Source organism: Cynocephalus volans, chromosome 2 (assembly GCF_027409185.1).
Source record: "Cynocephalus volans isolate mCynVol1 chromosome 2, mCynVol1.pri, whole genome shotgun sequence".
NCBI lineage: Eukaryota > Metazoa > Chordata > Mammalia > Dermoptera > Cynocephalidae > Cynocephalus > Cynocephalus volans.
The window spans coordinates 141052936-141058935 of record NC_084461.1 but is presented as its reverse complement, the minus strand read 5'-3'; positions in this window follow the sequence as shown (position 1 = coordinate 141058935).

Below are 6000 nucleotides of genomic sequence, written 5' to 3'. Positions count from 1 at the left end.
AGGGTCGGAGAAAAACAGATACATCAGACATCTATTCTTGAAATCAAGCCAATAGGGCTCATTGGGAATGATGGCTAGGATGGTTGGGGAGAGAGCAGAATCAAAGTAGATTTCTAGAACTGGGTTGGCAGTGCCATATACTAAGATGTGGAGGCAGGAAAGAAAAGATTAAGGTGGAGGTGGGGGACAGGAGTTAAACATTCTCTTTGGTTCATGTCTGAGATGCCTATTAGACATATAGGTGCAGATGTCAAGTTCACGGTCGAATGAATTAGACTGGAGCCCAGAGGAAAGGCAGAATATGTAGTGGCTAAGAGAGTAGACTCGACCCACCTTACCCAGCTTCAAAACCTAGCTCCTCTCAGCTGTGTGGACTTGAACAACTTACTTAACCTCTTTGTGCCTCAGTTTCTTCACCTACAAATTGGGGATAAAAATAGTATTCACTCCATAAGTTTGTTGTGAGCATTAAATGAGTCAATACATATAAGGAGCTTAAAATAGGGTCTGGCACATAGTAAGTATCCAGTAAGCGTAAACTACTATGATCAATATGAAGCTGGAAATTTGATACATTTGGGGGCTACAACATAAATTTGGGAGTAATCAGTGGAATTTTAAAACCATGGGATCAGATGATATCCCTTCAGGAAAGAGTATGTTTAGAGAAGGCAAGAGGGTCACCCAGGTGCAGATGCAGAGCAGATAGAGGGGAAAAATGGTTCAAAAGGTTTATCAGCAGCACATTTAAACAATAGACTACAAAACCTAGGGTGGATAAAGAGAGATATAAGGAAGGACATAAAGGGAATACGTAAAGAGTTGGTAGCGTCAATGGACTGGAAGCTTGATGCTGAGAAGAACACTTAAGTATAGGAACTATAAAAAAAAAGGACCAGGGCTGGCAGGTCAGCTCAATTGGTTGGAGCATGGTGCTGAACAATACCAAGGTCCTAGGTTTGATCTCTGCACCTGCCAGCCACCAAAAACAAACAAGCAAAAGGACCAGAATGTTTGTAAGAGTAATCAGACAGAAAGATGCTTGAAAATGAGGTTTTTGGAAGCTGATGCTGATGACAAATTTACTGAAGACTTACTACATACAATCTCCTAAATGAAAGAGAGAGGAGGTGAGGGACCCAAAGAAGAATAAATAGTGGCTTATACCATAAAGTTTACAATCAGTTAAGGGGGAAAAGAAGGCAGCATGAGTAAGGCCATGTATCTAACTGGGTCATAAGAGACTTGAAGGCAGAAATTATGTTCTGTTTCATTTATATCACACTTGTATCTGTAGGAATTGTGTGTTCAAATTCACTTACATCATACCTAGCACCTAACAGATGCTATGAATAACAGACACTCAATTGCTATTGACTGATATTTCGTATCTTTAGTGTCTTTGGATAGTGCAGGTATGAGCACGGTAAGCCAAGATAAGAACAACAGCATAACAATGACAGTGAATGTTTGCTTTAGTCCGTTTGGGCTGCTATAACAAAATACCTTAGTCTGGGTAATTCGTAAGCAATAGAAATTTATTGTTCACAGTTCTGGAGCCTGGGAAGTCCAAAATCAAGGTGCCAGCAGGTGTCTGGTGAGACCCCGTTCCTCATAAATGGTGTCTTCTATATGTCCTCACATAGCAGAAGCGGCAAACAAGCTCCCTCAAGCCTCTTTTCTGAGGGCACTAATCCAATTTGAGAGCAGAGCCCTCATGACCTAAAGCCCCACCTCTTAATACTGTTGCACTGTTCAGGTTTCAATATATGAATCTGGGGGAACACAAACATTCGGACCATGGCAATGCTGCTTTCCTTGTGCCAGGCATTGTTCTAAGCACTTTATATGTATATTATTAACTCATCCAATTTTCAAAAAATTCCATGAGAAAGGTGCTATCAAATGGGAAATTAAGCAGAAAAAAGTTGAGTAACTTGGCCAAGGTTACACAGCTAGGAATTGGCAGAAACAAGCTTTGGACAAAGTTGAGTACCCCAGACTCTACTCAGCCACCACCTCTATTTCTTACTTAGGAAAAGGCAATTTGTCGCACTGTGCTCTGAAGTCTATGACCCAAAGCAAACTTTCTCGTTTTGTGGAGCCATGCAGAGACATCAAAGAGCACTCATGGGGAAGGTTTTTTAAGTGTTATTGTGCTTTCTGTTTATGTAGATATTTTGGTTAAAATAATAACAATTTATTCATTACCAGGGAAAGACCAGTGGGGATTGAGTTCTGAACTCAGAGATGTGCCTCTTTGAACAAGCTCATCCCCTATTCTGGCATGGTGACTGTGACAGGAAGCAGGGTTTGGTGTGGTAAGAGACATACGCAATGAACCCAGACAGCCCTGAGTTGTGTTCCTGAATAGCTGTGTGACTCTGGGCAAGTTACTTGACCTCTGTACAACTCAGTGCCCTCATTTTTAGAATGGAGATAATTATACCACCTACTTCATAGGGTTTTTGTGAGGATTCAACATGATAATTCATGTTGAATTATCCACACCTAGTATAGGACCTAGAACATAGTGAATGCCCAATAAATACTACTCTTCTGCATAAATTCCTCAGCATTTCTCCACTTCCTGTCATAGTCCAAATTCCTCAGCATGACATGGAAAATATTTCTCCAGCTACTGACCCCAGCTTACCTCATCTTTTCCCACATTCCATCTGAAAATCTGAGGTCCAATCATAGTTGTATTTGCTTATAGTTTCTCACATGTTCTTTATACTCTGGGGGTAACTAGCAAGATTGGTGAATAATCAAAATGCAACCAGATTTTGTCACCTACTATCCCTTACAATTCTTATTCAGAAGGGATAATTTTTCCTTGCCTTCCAATGGAAACTTGGAAAGATACCAAGAATTCTTAATTAATGGGCAGCCCTACTCACTCTAAGTCAGAAATCACAGTCTTGATTTGGTAATTACAGTGTGTCTAGACAAGATATTAATTAAATGCTTCAATCTCATTTCAAAAAGTGAGAGTTCTATCCATCTGTGAAGGTCTGTGGATGACTTATGGTTTCTCCCCCTCAATCCTCCCTATGCACCAGCAGCTGCATCAGACCCCACCTGGGGAGAAGCCAGCAGAGGCAGGGCAGGTTGTTGGTGGCCTTCAAGTTCTCTGGATTTGGCAGGTGGCGAAACATGATTCTTTCTCTGCTGATGCACATCTTTTTTTCTTTTTTTAAAATAGCAGTTTATCGAAAAAGATAAATGAATATACAGCAGAAAGTGACCTAATTGGTGAAAGAGGACCCATATTATCTTTTGTGATATTTTGCGGTACAGTATATATTTTGTCTTCATCCCTGTTCCTGTCTCTTTCTCTGTCCTAGCATACAACTCCTAACATCCTTGGTAACTCCCTGTACCTGCCAGGCACCAAAAAAAAAAAAAATTTAAAAAAATAAAATCCTTAGAATCTCCAAAGTGATGAGTGTCTTTTCATATGCTAATGAGTTGGCTGCTGGCTGTTGGCCCCCTACTTAGCTTCAAGATAGGGGTTGGTCACCAGAAAGACAGGATTGGGATGTTCAGCCCCACCCTCCAAACTTTGGGGAAGGGAGAGGAACTAGAGGTTAAATTGATCCCCAGTGACTTAATCAATCATGCCTAAGTAATGAAACCTCTGTAAAAACCCAAGAGGTATGGGTTCAGAGAACTTCTGGACATGGAGGTTCCTGGAGGGTGGCGCACCCAGGGAGGGCATGGAAGCTCTGCATACCTTACCCCATACCTCGCCCTATGCATCTCTTTGTCTGGATCCTTTGTAAAACCCTTTATAATAAACCAGTAAATGTAAGTACTCAAGGAGGGGCTTGTATGAATCCCAATTTATAGCTAGTCTGTCAGAAGTTCCAAAGGTCTGGATATGTCACCTGTGTCTGAAGTGGAGGGCAGTCTTGGGGACTGAGCCCTCAACCTGCGGGATCTGCCACTATCTCCAGGTAGATAGTGTCAGAATGGAATTGAATTCCAGGACACACAGCTGGTGTCTACTGTAGAAATGATTGCTTGCTGGTGGGGAGAAATCCCTACATATTCGGCTCACAGAAGTAAGTCTTCTGTGTTGCAGAATAAGAGTATAGGAAAACACTTTTTGTTTTTTCTATATATTATAGGACACTGAATCTCTTGCTCCATGAAATTACTCCATGCAGTGATTTAGACAGGGGCCCTGGTTTGCAGAGTGCACAGGTTTCTTCCACATTGTAGAATACATGACACATGGCAGTTATTTCATAAAATCTAAACAATCAGCACCTTAATGCTCCTGATATCTCAACTGGTAGAAACTAGCTGGCTTTTTATAATTGATCAACTATAGCAAGAAGCTAGTGGCCCTCCATGGGTTGTCTGAAGATTCTTAATTCTCATGTCTATGGCCTGAATAGATGCATCTCGGTTCCTGGTGATCTCATGAGACCCTCGGAATCGGATTTTTCGCTCCAGCTTCTCACTGTTGGGTGCCTCTGCCCTTCTACTGAGGCCTATTGTACAGGACCCCAGGCAATTGGGACCAGTCCTCTCTTCCATGTGTTATACACATGACCCATGGTGAACACCCATACAGCTTTTGCTTTGACAAACTAGCAGTGCTCATTCATCCCAAGGCAGCCCTTTCTATTCTGCAGCCACAGGCTTTTTGCTTTCGCTTTCTCAGGTGGGCATCAGGCACCACCCCTAAGCCAAGAACACATTTTAAAAATATTAAATTAAAAAAAACATTTTTCACTTTTTTTGGCAGCTGGCCAGTATGCGGATCTGAACCCTTGACCTTGGTGTTACAACACCATGCTCTGAATGATAATTTAAATTAAGACACCATTTTGTGAATGAAAAGGAAAGCTACATAACAGAACATTTTGCAGCATATTTAGTTGACAAGGGGCTTGCATTCAGAATATACAAAGAATTACAAAACAAAACAAAAAGCAAAAAACAACCTAGGAGAAAATTGGGCAAGAGACTTGAGCAATTAACAAAAAAAGGAAATCTAAAAGGCCAATAAACATATGAAAAAGTACTCAACCTTATTAGCAACTAGGAAAATGCAAGTTAAAAACTAGAATGGCTAAAATTAAAAGGACTGACAATAACAATTATAGGCTAGGATATAGAACAACAAGAACTCTCACAGATTGCTGTTGGGAGTATAAATTGGTACCAACACCTTGGAAAACAGTTTGAAGTTACCTGAGAAAGTTTAAGACATGCAGCCCTGTGGCCCAGCAATTCTCTTCACATGGTTACCAGGAAGACAAGTACAGACCCGTTAACAGTAGCATGATTCATAAAAGCTCCAAACTGGAATTTTATTGTTTATGAACTTGTATTGGTCTTACTCAGCAGTGATCAACACACACAGAAGACAGACTTCTGACTTCTGTGTCCAAGTATGTGGGGATTTCTCCTCACTGGCAAGCAAGTCAGCAATTCAGTGTCCTCCAGTTTAACCCTGATGCGATCTATCTAGAAATAGCATCAGATTCCATAGGTTGGGGCTCAGTCCCTAAGACTGCTCTTCACTTTAGATGCCAGTCATAAGCCCAGGCTTCTGGAACTTCTGACAAACCAGCTATAAATCAGTATTCTCACAGTCCCCTCCTTGGGTTCAATTAGTTTGCTTGAGTGGCTCATAAAATTCAGGGAAATGCATACTTACATTTACTGGTTTATTATAAAGGACATTACAAAGGATGCAGATGAAGAGATGCATAAGACAAGGTATGAAGGAAGGGGCACAGAGCAGCCATGACATCCCTGGGTGTGCCACCATCCAGGAACCTCCATGTCCAGAAGCTTTCTGAACCCAGGCCCTCAGGTTTTTAGGGAGGCTTCATTACATAGGCATGATTGATTAAACCACTGGCTACTGGGGTTCAACTAAACCTCCAGTCCCTCTCCCCTCCCCAGAGGTTCTGGGGTGGAACTGCAAGTCCCACCTCAGCCTTTCCTGTAACCTGCCCCCATCCTGAAGCTGCC